This window comes from Ambystoma mexicanum, chromosome 5q (genome assembly GCF_040938575.1).
Source record: "Ambystoma mexicanum isolate Mex_15411 chromosome 5q, UKY_AmexF1_1, whole genome shotgun sequence".
NCBI classification, from domain to species: Eukaryota; Metazoa; Chordata; class Amphibia; order Caudata; family Ambystomatidae; genus Ambystoma; species Ambystoma mexicanum.
Window position 1 is genome coordinate 526,405,601 of NC_090933.1, and position 23,511 is coordinate 526,429,111.

Below are 23,511 nucleotides of genomic sequence, written 5' to 3' on the forward strand. Positions count from 1 at the left end.
CCCCCCCACCCCTGCTCAGGTCTTATGACTGCCTGGCACCAACCATGGTCCTTAGCCGGGTGGCTCTGCCAATCCCGCCTTACAAAGTCCCATGTCCAAAAGACTGTGAGCCATCTCACACCATTCCGTTCTTGCGAGAACGGCCTGCCCTGGATTCCACTGCTGCCAGGGCTAGATGAGAGGTCTTGCGCTCTCCACCCCTGGCTATTTAAGCCCCCGAAGGTGCAGGCCGTTTCCGGCTGGACCCTCTGGGGGCACCCTGACTGCCTCCTCCCTAGAGGAGGCGAGTCCACGCAGGGGGCAGCCAGAGGGGCGGCCCGCTATGTGAGCTGCGTCTCTAGCGCCCCCTGCGTGGGCTGGCGCATCTGCCTATCTTTTAAGTGAGGGAGGCCATCTTTGAGACGTTGGAGGATTTCGCTTTGGATCTTGTCTTGGGAACTCTACGTGTTGAGTTTCTTCTCCCTTGATGGTGTCATGTTTGTTTGAGGTGCTCAGCACCGATCTAAAATTATCCTCTCTCCAACAGGCGTGCAGGATTGCCCGAATGCCGGGCAAAGTCTTTCACTAGGGAAGTCATACCCATGTCAGGCTGTTCTTTTAGCACTTGTTTCCTGTGTTTCATCAGCAGTAGAGATTTGATGTAAAGGCAGGGGGGGGTTACTTAAAATAGTTGAGCGCCCTCTAATGCAAGAGAGGTCACGTGAGGTGCGCAACCTACCTACATTTCGACAGGGTGATGGGTGGTGGCAGGGCAGAGGGGTGGGGGCTGACTCTTCAAATGTTGGGAGAGGTGCTAACTTCAGAGATGGTGGCGGAGGGGCAAAAGATCTGTTACTATTCTGGTGCATAAGCAATGTTAAAATCTGTACTTAAAATCTGACTTTTTGGGATAGTAGAAAATGGACGGAAGACTTTTGGGATGATAGTAAGCACCCTGAAGCAAGCAGCGCATGCCTCATTTGGGAGAATTTGAGTTTTGAATAAAATAGTCAAATGGAAGAAAAAGTGTCTTGCTGGAGAATGCGGGCATCGATCCCGCTACCTCTCGCATGCTAAGCGAGCGCTCTACCATCTGAGCTAATTCCCCTCCTCCACGAAGGCTCTCGATACACTGCTTCAGAGCTGAAGCACAGTCTCCGGCTCACACTTGCTTGCTGTCCAGGGACCTGTAGTGCATAAAGCCCTTTCTCTTCATCTGCCGCAGGGGAAATCACAATCTCACCCCTTTGCCCAAAACAAAATACCTTCAGTGGAGCTACAAGTAAAGCTGCAGATGGCCATCCATTGCAATGAGGATTGGCCAACCAGGTATTAATAGCAGAGTGACTCCACTCCCACGCCCTTTCACGCTGGACCTGCGCTTGTGATCAAGAGGCTGCACACCAGTGCCATAGACCCGAGAGCCCAATTGAAAAGGTGCTTGCTTCTCACTTTATTTCTCTCGCTATTTCTTGCTGTTTTAGGCCGCTGACACGCCGCCTGCAGCCAAAGGACCAGCGCTGGAGTGCCCTTTGTCATTTTTACCAGCTGGCCATATTTTACAATCGAGCGTCAGAATACCAAACAGGTAAGAGTTAGGTCTGGGAATTGAGTCCACTTTCCATCGTGTGTCCCATAAAGCGGAAGTGTCCAGCCGAGTGCAAGCAGGTGCCTTTTGCCCGCGTGTGCTGGGACACTGCAGCTTTGGACGTGAGCCAACTTGCCCTTTTCAGTGGGCCAGTACCCGTGACTCCAGTGAGAGAAGAGGAAAAGAAAGAACTTTCCCCTTCTCTGTCGAGTGGCCCCAGTGGCCTAATGGATAAGGCACTGGCCTCCTAAGCCAGGGATTGTGGGTTCGAGTCCCATCTGGGGTGGTTCGTGGCATTTTGTTCACACTTCTGCCAAAGCATGCAAAAGGTTTTTGCGGTAGTAGGGGGTGGGCGCAGGCTAGTACTTTGCTGGGCGCTGTGAAGTCCAGAACGTGCTCTGCTGGTAGCAGACTTTAAATGCCGGGAGACTGCAGAGTGTAGCAACCCCTCATGTCAGCGAAGAGACACAGATGAGTGGTAAGAAAGACAGGGAAAATATGCTTTCTGGAATCTGAGCTCCTGCAGACAGGGCTCACTCTTCTGCCAGCTCCGACCTGCTCCGATGAAAACGAAATAAAAGAGCAAAGGCTGCGCACTTTGAACCAATTATTCGAAGCATCGTATTGAAATGAAATAAAAGGTTAACAGCCCTGGGTGGCATCAAAGTGGAATTTCCTGAATATGTCACCAATGCCATGCAATGCGCCTGTTGCCGGCCCTCGCGCGGATGACTCTTTGGGATAGCAGAAAGTGGACGGAAGACTTTTAGGATGATAGTAAAAAAAACCCAGAAGCGAGCACATGCCTTTATTTGCGACGATTGGTGAGTTTTGAATAAAATAGTGAAAATGAAGAAAAAGCGTCTTGCTGGAGAATGCGGGCATCGATCCCGCTACCTCTCGCATGCTAAGCGAGCGCTCTACCATCTGAGCTAATTCCCCTTCCTGTTAAGCGGCACCTAGTTTCTCTTCCTGGTTGTCGAATAGCACATTACTCTGTGAACTCACAGATGACAGTTGACTGCACTGAGGTCTTCATAGGAGCACATGTAGCCCTTTTCTAAGTATCCCCTTCCACAGACAGGAAGTGCCTGTGCACGTCACACAAGGCAATGCTGCAGCCAGTCCTCTGCTAGTTGCACTGCACTGCCACGACTATAAATCCCATGTGTTCTATTTTGGAAGCACTGCCGAAGCGGACCGACAATCGGGGCAAATAAAACCTAACGTGGAAGAAAGACTTCAAGCGGAAAAAGTTGCTCCATATCTATAAGGAGTGTGAGACAATGTTTAAGGCGATCCTTGAAATATATTGATATCAATGCCTTCTAATGATTCGTATGCTGTTTTCTCTTTTCCCAAATGATAAACGCACCGTGTTTATCCTTATTATGGTCAAATGCGTTCTCCGTAGCCGTTCACACCAGAATTGCTAAGGAAAGTAAAAAAGGATAAAAGAAGAAAAAGTACACATTGTATCGGGCAATGCCACAATGGTACAAACCTGCACATTGGACCTAGGCACATTGGTGGCGGCAGAGGGCACAATCCCGGACAAAAAAAAGTTTTTTGGGGTTGCAGGGGTGTCCCCCGCATGTTCCATGTAATAATGTCTCTGCAAAAAACAGCAATTTTCCAGGGACTTATTTGCATGGCAGCATTTTTGCGGGGACATTATCACATGGAACCGATAACAGTGCCTGTGGCAACTGCCTATACCCAAGTCAAGCCTGTTGGCTTTTCCATTGCTTGTTTTAACACTTCAGTGCAAGGAACATATATAAATCAAGTGGTTAAGACATTTTTATTACACCAGTATTGCATTTACAGCTGAAGTTAAACCATTAACTGTCAGCAGACCGCTTACAAATAGCACTGACAGGCCACAGTTTGATGTTAATGCTGGAAAGAGCAAAGAGATCCCAGAAGGATGTGTTTTGGGTGGGGAGGGGCAAGTAATGGGTGGAAATGGCCCCAGTGATTAGCATGGCCATGGGTAGAAAATGGTTGGGTAGATAACTAATGAACATCCAGAAGCTGTGTCCTTCCTGTCATGTCATCATCCTCCAGGCTTTAACAAAATTGAATAGTTTTTAGGTGGCGCATATTGAAAAAGGACAGGAAGAAAAGGGGGAAGGCAGTAAATAATTGAGTGGATGCAAAAAGAGAGGGTAATGGTAACTTGACTACTCTCCTGCACATGCCATTGTGCATTCAGACGAAGTACACACATATCCCGGGGTACAGGTTTCTCTCCAAGTCCACAATCCCCCACCACAGCAGATGTTCCAGTCTAGCAGTCGTTGGTAAAAGGGAATTGTCTTTGTTTAATGTCCTCGGTCTGTGTCCTCAGCAATTTCATTGCTCAACATTCCCTTGTTTTTATTTCCCAGTATGCTCCCATGGCCCCAGGCGTGGCCATTTCTTTGTCCTATAGTGTGTGCCTATGGGGCGGCATATCTATACAAAACCCGAAGGCATCCAAAGCAATGCCGGGACTGGTGATCTCAAACACTCCATCGGAGTACGTACCTTACTTGAGGGGCCCTTTGCCCTATTAACACCATAAATAGTCTGCAATTAACACATCACGGTTTGGTAAAACTATCCAAAGGGCAGCTCAAGAGACCAATGTGTTTCTACCCCAACACCTCAGTGGTCATTTCTGTTGGTATGTTAAGTCTGTCCACTCACTGACCATTTGTGTCCAAATCTCACCAGGGTCTATGCTATCCCTGAGGCCGAAACACTTCACCTCTTTAAGGACTTTGCTCATTAATCAATGAGCCATACAAACATTGCATATCAGCACAATAGTGGCATGAAAGGGGCCTCCCTCTACAATACTTAAATGATTTACTTTTTACAAGAATATAGGTGAGGAATTCGACCAAACGCATGATGAGTGTGGGCTCCCCTGGACTTTTTTTGACATTTTTAATTAAATGGATGATGGCACACTGACCTCAGGAAAATGTGTTGGGCTAATCCACAAACATTTCCGTATGCTCACATCACAACAAACTCATAGAGCTGTGTATTCTGGGTTGGACACTGCCTACAGGCACAGTCTGCCATGTCATATTTAGTTGCAATGTGACAGCAGAGGACTGCGCAATATCATCGTAAGGCAGGGGGAGGCTAAACTTCCCCCAGCCATGGTCAACCTGCTTAACTGACAAAGGCTCCCTGCTCTTTTGTTAGGCCCTGCAGCTTACGGCAGCAATTTACATACCCACAGGGGGGTACATCAAACAGGCCACATGGGGCCTGGATGCAGAGAATAACAAAGGAGACAGGCAACTCAACAACCTTTCACATGTAAATGGGTCACCCTGAAGCCAGCTCCCTCCTCTCAGTATCGATGTCAGTGAACGGTCGTGTCTGGTTCTTTAATTGCAGTAGGCCACCCCCGATATGGGGACCCCATTCATAAGGTATGAGAATGTAGTTTGTTGCAAGAGCCAGAGAATCTGGTCTCTCAGCATCTTCAATAGCGAAATGCCGCTTTAACAGGAACCACACAGGGAGGACATTTAAATAAAGAGACAGCAGACAGGCAAATGGGTGGGACTTAGTATCACAAGGGAGTGAGCCCAGAGCTCTTTCTGTTGAGAGGAGGTTTTCGCCATATTTGTTCAGGAACACCCCTTGTTCCTGTTTTCACCCCTTTACCTTTTCCTGTTGCAAATCACTATGCTGATGACTTCACGCATACTGAAAATTGTTAGTAGGGACCCCAGGGTTGGCTCGCTAAGTTACGCTTAACCTACACCAATCACTGTGGCCCACTTAGCTTTAAAAGAGGATCAGAGACCCTCTTTAGCAGATCTGAAGACTACATAAGAAGTAGCAAGAAAAACTCATCCTTGGATCCTGGCTGAAGGTACAGGCTGCCTTACATCTTCCGCCAGTGAAGGAATGCCAGGAATTTCCAAAGAGGGAAACAATATCCCTCCTCTTAACTTCTCCTATGGAACAGGGGAAGAAAAGAACTCGGAGGACTCTCCAGCCGCTCCAGAACCGGTACCCAGCCAACACACATCATGCCCTGCTAGGCCTTTCAGCAAGATCCATGGACAAGAAGTGCCAGATGTGAACAAAAGGACAAGGTAGCACACTCCTTAGCTGTGGGTCATCCACCTTAAAGGACGACACAAGTCCATTGAATAAGCTGGGAGAAGTGCAACGACAAGCATCAATCGCCACCCGCCTTGAAGGATATTTTTTCGAACCACTCAAGTTCCTTGATTCACAACCAACTTCAACAGTGACCATTGTCAAGTCGCAGTTGCTGAAAGAAACCTGAGACGTCTCGACAAGGACTTCAGAACTGCTGATCAGCACAGAGACAATGATTCCTGAACCGGAGTTCCTGTGTAGGACAGCCTGCATACGTTCATCAAGCTTTGCTGACTGAACCGTCCTGCCGCCTGATACCGGCAGCTGACTCCCATCTCAAACTCTGTCACAGAAGCCTGTGAAGTGTCCTGAAGCCGCTTCGACCCTGTGGAGCAACAAGAACAGCTACAGCAAAAGGTACATTCTGGTTCTATCCCCCCTGGTCCTGCCCATAAGGCCCCTTGAGACATTTTAAGATCCTTTTCTCCCCTTCTGCTGAAGCCAAGAAACCTTAATAAACTATTGCGGTTATTAACCATACCGACTACCCTCCTGTCAGTATCCAGAGTATATCCCTTTTCCTTCTTTGAAACTGTCTGTCCTCTGCATTCCTTTACAGTGTGGGTTGTATTTAGTAGTGTTATTTTACTGTCTGTTGTGCTAATAATAAAGCAGATATTTGTAATCAACTTTGACTGGACACTCCCTTTATCATTGGGTAATAATTGTATTTTTGCTGTGTTGCAACTAACCAATGATCCACAATGTTTAGAGGAGATAAGCCTGCTGTTCCATCCACGTTACCAAAATTAAACAAGGCGGTTTATAATTTTAATTGTATACTTGCTTATTCCAATCTGTTCGGATCCATTCTGGTGTATCTATCAGAGGTGTGGGCTGATTGATGGTTTAGAAACTGATATTCACCCCATGACCACTGGTACCCGGGAATTCGATTCATCATATTGGCAGCAGACGTGTCAACCTTGTTGCACTACATAGGTGATAAAATGATATACTATTGACGGAATAGTGTGATGCGACGGGATGAGTACCCGAGATAGGCAATCTGCTCCATTTGCATGTTTTGTTGGCTTGTGCAGTATGTCAAAATGATAGCCCTGTAGATGCAAGCCCCACCTGGCAATGTGTGGATGCATGCAAGTCATTGCTTTGCCATAGATGGTAGTCAGAGCTTGATGGTCAGGGTTGACCACAAATTGTTTTTCAAACAGGAACAGATGATAATGTTTGTACCCCCATGCAATGGATAGACTTTTCTGCTTGTGCATAGGCCTGTTCTGTCTGCGTGCGGCTTCACCTGGCATATGAAGCAATGCATCTGTGAGAGGCGGAATCACCTGAGTGTTGTGCCCGAATCACTCCTAGGCCTACTGGACTCGCATCGACTGTGACCATCGTGTGACTGTTGGGATTGAGGGACAACATGCAGACAGATGATACTATGGGATGGCATATTTTCTCAAACACTGACATTTTCGTGACCACATGAATTCATGATTTTTCTTGACTAGATGTTGTAGGGGTGTGCTGATGGATGCAAAATCTTGATTGTAGTGCGTGCACTAGCTGGCCAGGCCCAGGAAGGAGCGTAGTTGTGTGACACAGGATGGATGTGGTGTAGACGTTAAAGCCTTTTTTTTGACTGGGTCTTGTGTAATGCTTTTAGCTAACAAACAATTTCACAGAGTGTTTACTGAATTCACATTTTTTTGCGCTTCCGGGTGAGGTGTGCTTCTTCCAGGGCCATGCACACTGTGGAGCGTTATCATGAGATTTTTGGGACGTGCCAAATACCAGGATATTCTCACTGTTGTGTATGCAGTTTGAGATATGTCAGATTACTTTCTGTATTTCTTCTTGAAAAATCTCAACTGCTGAGGATATTCGAAACTAAGATGCCTGGAGCAGTGAAATAGTCATAGGCGTATTGGGAAGGTTATGACGTATCTGGATTCCGGGCTAAGTTCAAGTTGAAGATATCCCTTGTTTAAATCGAGTCTAGACAATATTGTGGCTCAATTTTCAAGGTGTATCATTTCCGCTGCATTGTGGGATGGTGTCTTTCTTTTTATAATTTAGTTTGGTGCTCTTATATCTACACAAAGTTGACTGCGTTAATCTGAATCTTTTGTTGGCACAGGGATGATGGGGAGGTCCATGGTCTGGGACGATGCTAATAACGAGCTTAGTTTGCCTTCGATTTGACATTGTGTGTTGATCGAGATACCCTGTTGTGCTGTCGGTTTGATGGATTGAATCATGTGTTGATTGACATGACAGTTTAAATTTGTTTTAACTTCCCCATGTTTTAAAATAACATCACGTCTTTTTTCGTGCATTGTCTATCTGATGGCTTGCCATCGACTGGTATACACCGTGCAGCAGCACCATCTGTAGTGCATTCATGCCAACCCTCCTGATTTATGGCGGAGACTGTTTTTTTCTATCCAAAATATTGCTCTTTTTTTTTACTGTCTTCCTCCTAAAATAATTCTACCCCAATGCAATCCAATCAGAATATTCAGTTCTCCCGATTTTATTGACAAAATCTCCCTCCCACGTGCTCCATGTGTGGCAGTGCTGTTTTAAAACTTAGAATGCAACCACAGCTAGCATCTATCTGGATGATGTGTTGTGTTGGTGTGCAGTAGCAATGTTGGACTGTGCTCAATTGCTGTGGCATTTCACCTGCGGAATGATGCATCCAATTTACTCAATGAGAGCGGCCTGGTCTTGAGAGCATGTATTTTTCTGCTTGCTCTGTGTGCATAGCGGGGCTAACCCCTACTCCTTGGCCCCTTACATCATATCAGTAACATGCATAAAATTTCCTGCTTGCCCCAATGATAGAGTCGGAGATATTCTGAAAGTTGGAAACATATATAACATTTTATTGGAAAAAACATATGGTCGCATAATTTGGAATCATCTTATGGGGGCGCCCCCCCCACCCCTGCTCAGGTCTTATGACTGCCTGGCACCAACCATGGTCCTTAGCCGGGTGGCTCTGCCAATCCCGCCTTACAAAGTCCCATGTCCAAAAGACTGTGAGCCATCTCACACCATTCCGTTCTTGCGAGAACGGCCTGCCCTGGATTCCACTGCTGCCAGGGCTAGATGAGAGGTCTTGCGCTCTCCACCCCTGGCTATTTAAGCCCCCGAAGGTGCAGGCCGTTTCCGGCTGGACCCTCTGGGGGCACCCTGACTGCCTCCTCCCTAGAGGAGGCGAGTCCACGCAGGGGGCAGCCAGAGGGGCGGCCCGCTATGTGAGCTGCGTCTCTAGCGCCCCCTGCGTGGGCTGGCGCATCTGCCTATCTTTTAAGTGAGGGAGGCCATCTTTGAGACGTTGGAGGATTTCGCTTTGGATCTTGTCTTGGGAACTCTACGTGTTGAGTTTCTTCTCCCTTGATGGTGTCATGTTTGTTTGAAGTGCTCAGCACCGATCTAAAATTATCCTCTCTCCAACAGGCGTGCAGGATTGCCCGAATGCCGGGCAAAGTCTTTCACTAGGGAAGTCATACCCATGTCAGGCTGTTCTTTTAGCACTTGTTTCCTGTGTTTCATCAGCAGTAGAGATTTGATGTAAAGGCAGGGGGGGGTTACTTAAAATAGTTGAGCGCCCTCTAATGCAAGAGAGGTCACGTGAGGTGCGCAACCTACCTACATTTCGACAGGGTGATGGGTGGTGGCAGGGCAGAGGGGTGGGGGCTGACTCTTCAAATGTTGGGAGAGGTGCTAACTTCAGAGATGGTGGCGGAGGGGCAAAAGATCTGTTACTATTCTGGTGCATAAGCAATGTTAAAATCTGTACTTAAAATCTGACTTTTTGGGATAGTAGAAAATGGACGGAAGACTTTTGGGATGATAGTAAGCACCCTGAAGCAAGCAGCGCATGCCTCATTTGGGAGAATTTGAGTTTTGAATAAAATAGTCAAATGGAAGAAAAAGTGTCTTGCTGGAGAATGCGGGCATCGATCCCGCTACCTCTCGCATGCTAAGCGAGCGCTCTACCATCTGAGCTAATTCCCCTCCTCCACGAAGGCTCTCGATACACTGCTTCAGAGCTGAAGCACAGTCTCCTGCTCACACTTGCTTGCTGTCCAGGGACCTGTAGTGCATAAAGCCCTTTCTCTTCATCTGCCGCAGGGGAAATCACAATCTCACCCCTTTGCCCAAAACAAAATACCTTCAGTGGAGCTACAAGTAAAGCTGCAGATGGCCATCCATTGCAATGAGGATTGGCCAACCAGGTATTAATAGCAGAGTGACTCCACTCCCACGCCCTTTCACGCTGGACCTGCGCTTGTGATCAAGAGGCTGCACACCAGTCCCAGAGACCCGAGAGCCCAATTGAAAAGGTGCTTGCTTCTCACTTTATTTCTCTCGCTATTTCTTGCTGTTTTAGGCCGCTGACACGCCGCCTGCAGCCAAAGGACCAGCGCTGGAGTGCCCTTTGTCATTTTTACCAGCTGGCCATATTTTACAATCGAGCGTCAGAATACCAAACAGGTAAGAGTTAGGTCTGGGAATTGAGTCCACTTTCCATCGTGTGTCCCATAAAGCGGAAGTGTCCAGCCGAGTGCAAGCAGGTGCCTTTTGCCCGCGTGTGCTGGGACACTGCAGCTTTGGACGTGAGCCAACTTGCCCTTTTCAGTGGGCCAGTACCCGTGACTCCAGTGAGAGAAGAGGAAAAGAAAGAACTTTCCCCTTCTCTGTCGAGTGGCCCCAGTGGCCTAATGGATAAGGCACTGGCCTCCTAAGCCAGGGATTGTGGGTTCGAGTCCCATCTGGGGTGGTTCGTGGCATTTTGTTCACACTTCTGCTAAAGCATGCAAAAGGTTTTTGCGGTAGTAGGGGGAGGGCGCAGGCTAGTACTTTGCTGGGCGCTGTGAAGTCCAGAACGTGCTCTGCTGGTAGCAGACTTTAAATGCCGGGAGACTGCAGAGTGTAGCAACCCCTCATGTCAGCGAAGAGACACAGATGAGTGGTAAGAAAGACAGGGAAAATATGCTTTCTGGAATCTGAGCTCCTGCAGACAGGGCTCACTCTTCTGCCAGCTCCGACCTGCTCCGATGAAAACGAAATAAAAGAGCAAAGGCTGCGCACTTTGAACCAATTATTCGAAGCATCGTATTGAAATGAAATAAAAGGTTAACAGCCCTGGGTGGCATCAAAGTGGAATTTCCTGAATATGTCACCAATGCCATGCAATGCGCCTGTTGCCGGCCCTCGCGCGGATGACTCTTTGGGATAGCAGAAAGTGGACGGAAGACTTTTAGGATGATAGTAAAAAAAACCCAGAAGCGAGCACATGCCTTTATTTGCGACGATTGGTGAGTTTTGAATAAAATAGTGAAAATGAAGAAGAAGCGTCTTGCTGGAGAATGCGGGCATCGATCCCGCTACCTCTCGCATGCTAAGCGAGCGCTCTACCATCTGAGCTAATTCCCCTTCCTGTTAAGAGGCACCTAGTTTCTCTTCCTGGTTGTCGAATAGCACATTACTCTGTGAACTCACAGATGACAGTTGACTGCACTGAGGTCTTCATAGGAGCACATGTAGCCCTTTTCTAAGTATCCCCTTCCACAGACAGGAAGTGCCTGTGCACGTCACACAAGGCAATGCTGCAGCCAGTCCTCTGCTAGTTGCACTGCACTGCCACGACTATAAATCCCATGTGTTCTATTTTGGAAGCACTGCCGAAGCGGACCGACAATCGGGGCAAATAAAACCTAACGTGGAAGAAAGACTTCAAGCGGAAAAAGTTGCTCCATATCTATAAGGAGTGTGAGACAATGTTTAAGGCGATCCTTGAAATATATTGATATCAATGCCTTCTAATGATTCGTATGCTGTTTTCTCTTTTCCCAAATGATAAACGCACCGTGTTTATCCTTATTATGGTCAAATGCGTTCTCCGTAGCCGTTCACACCAGAATTGCTAAGGAAAGTAAAAAAGGATAAAAGAAGAAAAAGTACACATTGTATCGGGCACTGCCACAATGGTACAAACCTGCACATTGGACCTAGGCACATTGGTGGCGGCAGAGGGCACAATCCCGGACAAAAAAAAGTTTTTTGGGGTTGCAGGGGTGTCCCCCGCATGTTCCATGTAATAATGTCTCTGCAAAAAACAGCAATTTTCCAGGGACTTATTTGCATGGCAGCATTTTTGCGGGGACATTATCACATGGAACCGATAACAGTGCCTGTGGCAACTGCCTATACCCAAGTCAAGCCTGTTGGCTTTTCCATTGCTTGTTTTAACACTTCAGTGCAAGGAACATATATAAATCAAGTGGTTAAGACATTTTTATTACACCAGTATTGCATTTACAGCTGAAGTTAAACCATTAACTGTCAGCAGACCGCTTACAAATAGCACTGACAGGCCACAGTTTGATGTTAATGCTGGAAAGAGCAAAGAGATCCCAGAAGGATGTGTTTTGGGTGGGGAGGGGCAAGTAATGGGTGGAAATGGCCCCAGTGATTAGCATGGCCATGGGTAGAAAATGGTTGGGTAGATAACTAATGAACATCCAGAAGCTGTGTCCTTCCTGTCATGTCATCATCCTCCAGGCTTTAACAAAATTGAATAGTTTTTAGGTGGCGCATATTGAAAAAGGACAGGAAGAAAAGGGGGAAGGCAGTAAATAATTGAGTGGATGCAAAAAGAGAGGGTAATGGTAACTTGACTACTCTCCTGCACATGCCACTGTGCATTCAGACGAAGTACACACATATCCCGGGGTACAGGTTTCTCTCCAAGTCCACAATCCCCCACCACAGCAGATGTTCCAGTCTAGCAGTCGTTGGTAAAAGGGAATTGTCTTTGTTTAATGTCCTCGGTCTGTGTCCTCAGCAATTTCATTGCTCAACATTCCCTTGTTTTTATTTCCCAGTATGCTCCCATGGCCCCAGGCGTGGCCATTTCTTTGTCCTATAGTGTGTGCCTATGGGGCGGCATATCTATACAAAACCCGAAGGCATCCAAAGCAATGCCGGGACTGGTGATCTCAAACACTCCATCGGAGTACGTACCTTACTTAAGGGGCCCTTTGCCCTATTAACACCATAAATAGTCTGCAATTAACACATCACGGTTTGGTAAAACTATCCAAAGGGCAGCTCAAGAGACCAATGTGTTTCTACCCCAACACCTCAGTGGTCATTTCTGTTGGTATGTTAAGTCTGTCCACTCACTGACCATTTGTGTCCAAATCTCACCAGGGTCTATGCTATCCCTGAGGCCGAAACACTTCACCTCTTTAAGGACTTTGCTCATTAATCAATGAGCCATACAAACATTGCATATCAGCACAATAGTGGCATGAAAGGGGCCTCCCTCTACAATACTTAAATGATTTACTTTTTACAAGAATATAGGTGAGGAATTCGACCAAACGCATGATGAGTGTGGGCTCCCCTGGACTTTTTTTGACATTTTTAATTAAATGGATGATGGCACACTGACCTCAGGAAAATGTGTTGGGCTAATCCACAAACATTTCCGTATGCTCACATCACAACAAACTCATAGAGCTGTGTATTCTGGGTTGGACACTGCCTACAGGCACAGTCTGCCATGTCATATTTAGTTGCAATGTGACAGCAGAGGACTGCGCAATATCATCGTAAGGCAGGGGGAGGCTAAACTTCCCCCAGCCATGGTCAACCTGCTTAACTGACAAAGGCTCCCTGCTCTTTTGTTAGGCCCTGCAGCTTACGGCAGCAATTCACATACCCACAGGGGGGTACATCAAACAGGCCACATGGGGCCTGGATGCAGAGAATAACAAAGGAGACAGGAAACTCAACAACCTTTCACATGTAAATGGGTCACCCTGAAGCCAGCTCCCTCCTCTCAGTATCGATGTCAGTGAACGGTCGTGTCTGGTTCTTTTATTGCAGTAGGCCACCCCCGATATGGGGACCCCATTCATAAGGTATGAGAATGTAGTTTGTTGCAAGAGCCAGAGAATCTGGTCTCTCAGCATCTTCAATAGCGAAATGCCGCTTTAACAGGAACCACACAGGGAGGACATTTAAATAAAGAGACAGCAGACAGGCAAATGGGTGGGACTTAGTATCACAAGGGAGTGAGCCCAGAGCTCTTTCTGTTGAGAGGAGGTTTTCGCCATATTTGTTCAGGAACACCCCTTGTTCCTGTTTTCACCCCTTTACCTTTTCCTGTTGCAAATCACTATGCTGATGACTTCACGCATACTGAAAATTGTTAGTAGGGACCCCAGGGTTGGCTCGCTAAGTTACGCTTAACCTACACCAATCACTGTGGCCCACTTAGCTTTAAAAGAGGATCAGAGACCCTCTTTAGCAGATCTGAAGACTACATAAGAAGTAGCAAGAAAAACTCATCCTTGGATCCTGGCTGAAGGTACAGGCTGCCTTACATCTTCCGCCAGTGAAGGAATGCCAGGAATTTCCAAAGAGGGAAACAATATCCCTCCTCTTAACTTCTCCTATGGAACAGGGGAAGAAAAGAACTCGGAGGACTCTCCAGCCGCTCCAGAACCGGTACCCAGCCAACACACATCATGCCCTGCTAGGCCTTTCAGCAAGATCCATGGACAAGAAGTGCCAGATGTGAACAAAAGGACAAGGTAGCACACTCCTTAGCTGTGGGTCATCCACCTTAAAGGACGACACAAGTCCATTGAATAAGCTGGGAGAAGTGCAACGACAAGCATCAATCGCCACCCGCCTTGAAGGATATTTTTTCGAACCACTCAAGTTCCTTGATTCACAACCAACTTCAACAGTGACCATTGTCAAGTCGCAGTTGCTGAAAGAAACCTGAGACGTCTCGACAAGGACTTCAGAACTGCTGATCAGCACAGAGACAATGATTCCTGAACCGGAGTTCCTGTGTAGGACAGCCTGCATACGTTCATCAAGCTTTGCTGACTGAACCGTCCTGCCGCCTGATACCGGCAGCTGACTCCCATCTCAAACTCTGTCACAGAAGCCTGTGAAGTGTCCTGAAGCCGCTTCGACCCTGTGGAGCAACAAGAACAGCTACAGCAAAAGGTACATTCTGGTTCTATCCCCCCTGGTCCTGCCCATAAGGCCCCTTGAGACATTTTAAGATCCTTTTCTCCCCTTCTGCTGAAGCCAAGAAACCTTAATAAACTATTGCGGTTATTAACCATACCGACTACCCTCCTGTCAGTATCCAGAGTATATCCCTTTTCCTTCTTTGAAACTGTCTGTCCTCTGCATTCCTTTACAGTGTGGGTTGTATTTAGTAGTGGTATTTTACTGTCTGTTGTGCTAATAATAAAGCAGATATTTGTAATCAACTTTGACTGGACACTCCCTTTATCATTGGGTAATAATTGTATTTTTGCTGTGTTGCAACTAACCAATGATCCACAATGTTTAGAGGAGATAAGCCTGCTGTTCCATCCACGTTACCAAAATTAAACAAGGCGGTTTATAATTTTAATTGTATACTTGCTTATTCCAATCTGTTCGGATCCATTCTGGTGTATCTATCAGAGGTGTGGGCTGATTGATGGTTTAGAAACTGATATTCACCCCATGACCACTGGTACCCGGGAATTCGATTCATCATATTGGCAGCAGACGTGTCAACCTTGTTGCACTACATAGGTGATAAAATGATATACTATTGACGGAATAGTGTGATGCGACGGGATGAGTACCCGAGATAGGAAATCTGCTCCATTTGCATGTTTTGTTGGCTTGTGCAGTATGTCAAAATGATAGCCCTGTAGATGCAAGCCCCACCTGGCAATGTGTGGATGCATGCAAGTCATTGCTTTGCCATAGATGGTAGTCAGAGCTTGATGGTCAGGGTTGACCACAAATTGTTTTTCAAACAGGAACAGATGATAATGTTTGTACCCCCATGCAATGGATAGACTTTTCTGCTTGTGCATAGGCCTGTTCTGTCTGCGTGCGGCTTCACCTGGCATATGAAGCAATGCATCTGTGAGAGGCGGAATCACCTGAGTGTTGTGCCCGAATCACTCCTAGGCCTACTGGACTCGCATCGACTGTGACCATCGTGTGACTGTTGGGATTGAGGGACAACATGCAGACAGATGATACTATGGGATGGCATATTTTCTCAAACACTGACATTTTCGTGACCACATGAATTCATGATTTTTCTTGACTAGATGTTGTAGGGGTGTGCTGATGGATGCAAAATCTTGATTGTAGTGCGTGCACTAGCTGGCCAGGCCCAGGAAGGAGCGTAGTTGTGTGACACAGGATGGATGTGGTGTAGACGTTAAAGCCTTTTTTTTGACTGGGTCTTGTGTAATGCTTTTAGATAACAAACAATTTCACAGAGTGTTTACTGAATTCACATTTTTTTGCGCTTCCGGGTGAGGTGTGCTTCTTCCAGGGCCATGCACACTGTGGAGCGTTATCATGAGATTTTTGGGACGTGCCAAATACCAGGATATTCTCACTGTTGTGTATGCAGTTTGAGATATGTCAGATTACTTTCTGTATTTCTTCTTGAAAAATCTCAACTGCTGAGGATATTCGAAACTAAGATGCCTGGAGCAGTGAAATAGTCATAGGCGTATTGGGAAGGTTATGACGTATCTGGATTCCGGGCTAAGTTCAAGTTGAAGATATCCCTTGTTTAAATCGAGTCTAGACAATATTGTGGCTCAATTTTCAAGGTGTATCATTTCCGCTGCATTGTGGGATGGTGTCTTTCTTTTTATAATTTAGTTTGGTGCTCTTATATCTACACAAAGTTGACTGCGTTAATCTGAATCTTTTGTTGGCACAGGGATGATGGGGAGGTCCATGGTCTGGGACGATGCTAATAACGAGCTTAGTTTGCCTTCGATTTGACATTGTGTGTTGATCGAGATACCCTGTTGTGCTGTCGGTTTGATGGATTGAATCATGTGTTGATTGACATGACAGTTTAAATTTGTTTTAACTTCCCCATGTTTTAAAATAACATCACGTCTTTTTTCGTGCATTGTCTATCTGATGGCTTGCCATCGACTGGTATACACCGTGCAGCAGCACCATCTGTAGTGCATTCATGCCAACCCTCCTGATTTATGGCGGAGACTGTTTTTTTCTATCCAAAATATTGCTCTTTTTTTTTACTGTCTTCCTCCTAAAATAATTCTACCCCAATGCAATCCAATCAGAATATTCAGTTCTCCCGATTTTATTGACAAAATCTCCCTCCCACGTGCTCCATGTGTGGCAGTGCTGTTTTAAAACTTAGAATGCAACCACAGCTAGCATCTATCTGGATGATGTGTTGTGTTGGTGTGCAGTAGCAATGTTGGACTGTGCTCAATTGCTGTGGCATTTCACCTGCGGAATGATGCATCCAATTTACTCAATGAGAGCGGCCTGGTCTTGAGAGCATGTATTTTTCTGCTTGCTCTGTGTGCATAGCGGGGCTAACCCCTACTCCTTGGCCCCTTACATCATATCAGTAACATGCATAAAATTTCCTGCTTGCCCCAATGATAGAGTCGGAGATATTCTGAAAGTTGGAAACATATATAACATTTTATTGGAAAAAACATATGGTCGCATAATTTGGAATCATCTTATGGGGGCGCCCCCCCCACCCCTGCTCAGGTCTTATGACTGCCTGGCACCAACCATGGTCCTTAGCCGGGTGGCTCTGCCAATCCCGCCTTACAAAGTCCCATGTCCAAAAGACTGTGAGCCATCTCACACCATTCCGTTCTTGCGAGAACGGCCTGCCCTGGATTCCACTGCTGCCAGGGCTAGATGAGAGGTCTTGCGCTCTCCACCCCTGGCTATTTAAGCCCCCGAAGGTGCAGGCCGTTTCCGGCTGGACCCTCTGGGGGCACCCTGACTGCCTCCTCCCTAGAGGAGGCGAGTCCACGCAGGGGGCAGCCAGAGGGGCGGCCCGCTATGTGAGCTGCGTCTCTAGCGCCCCCTGCGTGGGCTGGCGCATCTGCCTATCTTTTAAGTGAGGGAGGCCATCTTTGAGACGTTGGAGGATTTCGCTTTGGATCTTGTCTTGGGAACTCTACGTGTTGAGTTTCTTCTCCCTTGATGGTGTCATGTTTGTTTGAGGTGCTCAGCACCGATCTAAAATTATCCTCTCTCCAACAGGCGTGCAGGATTGCCCGAATGCCGGGCAAAGTCTTTCACTAGGGAAGTCATACCCATGTCAGGCTGTTCTTTTAGCACTTGTTTCCTGTGTTTCATCAGCAGTAGAGATTTGATGTAAAGGCAGGGGGGGGTTACTTAAAATAGTTGAGCGCCCTCTAATGCAAGAGAGGTCACGTGAGGTGCGCAACCTACCTACATTTCGACAGGGTGATGGGTGGTGGCAGGGCAGAGGGGTGGGGGCTGACTCTTCAAATGTTGGGAGAGGTGCTAACTTCAGAGATGGTGGCGGAGGGGCAAAAGATCTGTTACTATTCTGGTGCATAAGCAATGTTAAAATCTGTACTTAAAATCTGACTTTTTGGGATAGTAGAAAATGGACGGAAGACTTTTGGGATGATAGTAAGCACCCTGAAGCAAGCAGCGCATGCCTCATTTGGGAGAATTTGAGTTTTGAATAAAATAGTCAAATGGAAGAAAAAGTGTCTTGCTGGAGAATGCGGGCATCGATCCCGCTACCTCTCGCATGCTAAGCGAGCGCTCTACCATCTGAGCTAATTCCCCTCCTCCACGAAGGCTCTCGATACACTGCTTCAGAGCTGAAGCACAGTCTCCGGCTCACACTTTCTTGCTGTCCAGGGACCTGTAGTGCATAAAGCCCTTTCTCTTCATCTGCCGCAGGGGAAATCACAATCTCACCCCTTTGCCCAAAACAAAATACCTTCAGTGGAGCTACAAGTAAAGCTGCAGATGGCCATCCATTGCAATGAGGATTGGCCAACCAGGTATTAATAGCAGAGTGACTCCACTCCCACGCCCTTTCACGCTGGACCTGCGCTTGTGATCAAGAGGCTGCACACCAGTGCCATAGACCCGAGAGCCCAATTGAAAAGGTGCTTGCTTCTCACTTTATTTCTCTTGCTGTTTTAGGCCGCTGACACGCCGCCTGCAGCCAAAGGACCAGCGCTGGAGTGCCCTTTGTCATTTTTACCAGCTGGCCATATTTTACAATCGAGCGTCAGAATACCAAACAGGTAAGAGTTAGGTCTGGGAATTGAGTCCACTTTCCATCGTGTGTCCCATAAAGCGGAAGTGTCCAGCCGAGTGCAAGCAGGTGCCTTTTGCCCGCGTGTGCTGGGACACTGCAGCTTTGGACGTGAGCCAACTTGCCCTTTTCAGTGGGCCAGTACCCGTGACTCCAGTGAGAGAAGAGGAAAAGAAAGAACTTTCCCCTTCTCTGTCGAGTGGCCCCAGTGGCCTAATGGATAAGGCACTGGCCTCCTAAGCCAGGGATTGTGGGTTCGAGTCCCATCTGGGGTGGTTCGTGGCATTTTGTTCACACTTCTGCTAAAGCATGCAAAAGGTTTTTGCGGTAGTAGGGGGAGGGCGCAGGCTAGTACTTTGCTGGGCGCTGTGAAGTCCAGAACGTGCTCTGCTGGTAGCAGACTTTAAATGCCGGGAGACTGCAGAGTGTAGCAACCCCTCATGTCAGCGAAGAGACACAGATGAGTGGTAAGAAAGACAGGGAAAATATGCTTTCTGGAATCTGAGCTCCTGCAGACAGGGCTCACTCTTCTGCCAGCTCCGACCTGCTCCGATGAAAACGAAATAAAAGAGCAAAGGCTGCGCACTTTGAACCAATTATTCGAAGCATCGTATTGAAATGAAATAAAAGGTTAACAGCCCTGGGTGGCATCAAAGTGGAATTTCCTGAATATGTCACCAATGCCATGCAATGCGCCTGTTGCCGGCCCTCGCGCGGATGACTCTTTGGGATAGCAGAAAGTGGACGGAAGACTTTTAGGATGATAGTAAAAAAAACCCAGAAGCGAGCACATGCCTTTATTTGCGACGATTGGTGAGTTTTGAATAAAATAGTGAAAATGAAGAAGAAGCGTCTTGCTGGAGAATGCGGGCATCGATCCCGCTACCTCTCGCATGCTAAGCGAGCGCTCTACCATCTGAGCTAATTCCCCTTCCTGTTAAGAGGCACCTAGTTTCTCTTCCTGGTTGTCGAATAGCACATTACTCTGTGAACTCACAGATGACAGTTGACTGCACTGAGGTCTTCATAGGAGCACATGTAGCCCTTTTCTAAGTATCCCCTTCCACAGACAGGAAGTGCCTGTGCACGTCACACAAGGCAATGCTGCAGCCAGTCCTCTGCTAGTTGCACTGCACTGCCACGACTATAAATCCCATGTGTTCTATTTTGGAAGCACTGCCGAAGCGGACCGACAATCGGGGCAAATAAAACCTAACGTGGAAGAAAGACTTCAAGCGGAAAAAGTTGCTCCATATCTATAAGGAGTGTGAGACAATGTTTAAGGCGATCCTTGAAATATATTGATATCAATGCCTTCTAATGATTCGTATGCTGTTTTCTCTTTTCCCAAATGATAAACGCACCGTGTTTATCCTTATTATGGTCAAATGCGTTCTCCGTAGCCGTTCACACCAGAATTGCTAAGGAAAGTAAAAAAGGATAAAAGAAGAAAAAGTACACATTGTATCGGGCACTGCCACAATGGTACAAACCTGCACATTGGACCTAGGCACATTGGTGGCGGCAGAGGGCACAATCCCGGACAAAAAAAAGTTTTTTGGGGTTGCAGGGGTGTCCCCCGCATGTTCCATGTAATAATGTCTCTGCAAAAAACAGCAATTTTCCAGGGACTTATTTGCATGGCAGCATTTTTGCGGGGACATTATCACATGGAACCGATAACAGTGCCTGTGGCAACTGCCTATACCCAAGTCAAGCCTGTTGGCTTTTCCATTGCTTGTTTTAACACTTCAGTGCAAGGAACATATATAAATCAAGTGGTTAAGACATTTTTATTACACCAGTATTGCATTTACAGCTGAAGTTAAACCATTAACTGTCAGCAGACCGCTTACAAATAGCACTGACAGGCCACAGTTTGATGTTAATGCTGGAAAGAGCAAAGAGATCCCAGAAGGATGTGTTTTGGGTGGGGAGGGGCAAGTAATGGGTGGAAATGGCCCCAGTGATTAGCATGGCCATGGGTAGAAAATGGTTGGGTAGATAACTAATGAACATCCAGAAGCTGTGTCCTTCCTGTCATGTCATCATCCTCCAGGCTTTAACAAAATTGAATAGTTTTTAGGTGGCGCATATTGAAAAAGGACAGGAAGAAAAGGGGGAAGGCAGTAAATAATTGAGTGGATGCAAAAAGAGAGGGTAATGGTAACTTGACTACTCTCCTGCACATGCCATTGTGCATTCAGACGAAGTACACACATATCCCGGGGTACAGGTTTCTCTCCAAGTCCACAATCCCCCACCACAGCAGATGTTCCAGTCTAGCAGTCGTTGGTAAAAGGGAATTGTCTTTGTTTAATGTCCTCGGTCTGTGTCCTCAGCAATTTCATTGCTCAACATTCCCTTGTTTTTATTTCCCAGTATGCTCCCATGGCCCCAGGCGTGGCCATTTCTTTGTCCTATAGTGTGTGCCTATGGGGCGGCATATCTATACAAAACCCGAAGGCATCCAAAGCAATGCCGGGACTGGTGATCTCAAACACTCCATCGGAGTACGTACCTTACTTAAGGGGCCCTTTGCCCTATTAACACCATAAATAGTCTGCAATTAACACATCACGGTTTGGTAAAACTATCCAAAGGGCAGCTCAAGAGACCAATGTGTTTCTACCCCAACACCTCAGTGGTCATTTCTGTTGGTATGTTAAGTCTGTCCACTCACTGACCATTTGTGTCCAAATCTCACCAGGGTCTATGCTATCCCTGAGGCCGAAACACTTCACCTCTTTAAGGACTTTGCTCATTAATCAATGAGCCATACAAACATTGCATATCAGCACAATAGTGGCATGAAAGGGGCCTCCCTCTACAATACTTAAATGATTTACTTTTTACAAGAATATAGGTGAGGAATTCGACCAAACGCATGATGAGTGTGGGCTCCCCTGGACTTTTTTTGACATTTTTAATTAAATGGATGATGGCACACTGACCTCAGGAAAATGTGTTGGGCTAATCCACAAACATTTCCGTATGCTCACATCACAACAAACTCATAGAGCTGTGTATTCTGGGTTGGACACTGCCTACAGGCACAGTCTGCCATGTCATATTTAGTTGCAATGTGACAGCAGAGGACTGCGCAATATCATCGTAAGGCAGGGGGAGGCTAAACTTCCCCCAGCCATGGTCAACCTGCTTAACTGACAAAGGCTCCCTGCTCTTTTGTTAGGCCCTGCAGCTTACGGCAGCAATTCACATACCCACAGGGGGGTACATCAAACAGGCCACATGGGGCCTGGATGCAGAGAATAACAAAGGAGACAGGAAACTCAACAACCTTTCACATGTAAATGGGTCACCCTGAAGCCAGCTCCCTCCTCTCAGTATCGATGTCAGTGAACGGTCGTGTCTGGTTCTTTTATTGCAGTAGGCCACCCCCGATATGGGGACCCCATTCATAAGGTATGAGAATGTAGTTTGTTGCAAGAGCCAGAGAATCTGGTCTCTCAGCATCTTCAATAGCGAAATGCCGCTTTAACAGGAACCACACAGGGAGGACATTTAAATAAAGAGACAGCAGACAGGCAAATGGGTGGGACTTAGTATCACAAGGGAGTGAGCCCAGAGCTCTTTCTGTTGAGAGGAGGTTTTCGCCATATTTGTTCAGGAACACCCCTTGTTCCTGTTTTCACCCCTTTACCTTTTCCTGTTGCAAATCACTATGCTGATGACTTCACGCATACTGAAAATTGTTAGTAGGGACCCCAGGGTTGGCTCGCTAAGTTACGCTTAACCTACACCAATCACTGTGGCCCACTTAGCTTTAAAAGAGGATCAGAGACCCTCTTTAGCAGATCTGAAGACTACATAAGAAGTAGCAAGAAAAACTCATCCTTGGATCCTGGCTGAAGGTACAGGCTGCCTTACATCTTCCGCCAGTGAAGGAATGCCAGGAATTTCCAAAGAGGGAAACAATATCCCTCCTCTTAACTTCTCCTATGGAACAGGGGAAGAAAAGAACTCGGAGGACTCTCCAGCCGCTCCAGAACCGGTACCCAGCCAACACACATCATGCCCTGCTAGGCCTTTCAGCAAGATCCATGGACAAGAAGTGCCAGATGTGAACAAAAGGACAAGGTAGCACACTCCTTAGCTGTGGGTCATCCACCTTAAAGGACGACACAAGTCCATTGAATAAGCTGGGAGAAGTGCAACGACAAGCATCAATCGCCACCCGCCTTGAAGGATATTTTTTCGAACCACTCAAGTTCCTTGATTCACAACCAACTTCAACAGTGACCATTGTCAAGTCGCAGTTGCTGAAAGAAACCTGAGACGTCTCGACAAGGACTTCAGAACTGCTGATCAGCACAGAGACAATGATTCCTGAACCGGAGTTCCTGTGTAGGACAGCCTGCATACGTTCATCAAGCTTTGCTGACTGAACCGTCCTGCCGCCTGATACCGGCAGCTGACTCCCATCTCAAACTCTGTCACAGAAGCCTGTGAAGTGTCCTGAAGCCGCTTCGACCCTGTGGAGCAACAAGAACAGCTACAGCAAAAGGTACATTCTGGTTCTATCCCCCCTGGTCCTGCCCATAAGGCCCCTTGAGACATTTTAAGATCCTTTTCTCCCCTTCTGCTGAAGCCAAGAAACCTTAATAAACTA

At 47.0% G+C, this 23,511-nt stretch overlaps 9 non-coding genes across 9 annotated transcripts; 3 read left to right on the forward strand and 6 right to left on the reverse strand.

Annotated features, from left to right (window-relative positions):
• Nucleotides 1-1,014: 1,014 nt before the first annotated feature.
• Nucleotides 1,015-1,087, reverse strand: TRNAA-AGC (transfer RNA alanine (anticodon AGC)). The gene has a single exon. It is a non-coding gene; the product is annotated as a tRNA-Ala (tRNA).
• Nucleotides 1,088-1,780: 693 nt separating this feature from the next.
• Nucleotides 1,781-1,853, forward strand: TRNAR-CCU (transfer RNA arginine (anticodon CCU)). Its single transcript has one exon. It is a non-coding gene; the product is annotated as a tRNA-Arg (tRNA).
• A 583-nt stretch (nucleotides 1,854-2,436) lies between these two features.
• On the reverse strand, nucleotides 2,437-2,509 carry TRNAA-AGC (transfer RNA alanine (anticodon AGC)). Its single transcript has one exon. It is a non-coding gene; the product is annotated as a tRNA-Ala (tRNA).
• Nucleotides 2,510-9,669: 7,160 nt separating this feature from the next.
• TRNAA-AGC (transfer RNA alanine (anticodon AGC)) lies at nucleotides 9,670-9,742 on the reverse strand. The gene has a single exon. It is a non-coding gene; the product is annotated as a tRNA-Ala (tRNA).
• A 693-nt stretch (nucleotides 9,743-10,435) lies between these two features.
• TRNAR-CCU (transfer RNA arginine (anticodon CCU)) lies at nucleotides 10,436-10,508 on the forward strand. The gene has a single exon. It is a non-coding gene; the product is annotated as a tRNA-Arg (tRNA).
• A 583-nt stretch (nucleotides 10,509-11,091) lies between these two features.
• TRNAA-AGC (transfer RNA alanine (anticodon AGC)) lies at nucleotides 11,092-11,164 on the reverse strand. The gene has a single exon. It is a non-coding gene; the product is annotated as a tRNA-Ala (tRNA).
• A 7,160-nt stretch (nucleotides 11,165-18,324) lies between these two features.
• Nucleotides 18,325-18,397, reverse strand: TRNAA-AGC (transfer RNA alanine (anticodon AGC)). The gene has a single exon. It is a non-coding gene; the product is annotated as a tRNA-Ala (tRNA).
• Nucleotides 18,398-19,080: 683 nt separating this feature from the next.
• Nucleotides 19,081-19,153, forward strand: TRNAR-CCU (transfer RNA arginine (anticodon CCU)). Its single transcript has one exon. It is a non-coding gene; the product is annotated as a tRNA-Arg (tRNA).
• A 583-nt stretch (nucleotides 19,154-19,736) lies between these two features.
• On the reverse strand, nucleotides 19,737-19,809 carry TRNAA-AGC (transfer RNA alanine (anticodon AGC)). The gene has a single exon. It is a non-coding gene; the product is annotated as a tRNA-Ala (tRNA).
• Nucleotides 19,810-23,511: the final 3,702 nt, after the last annotated feature.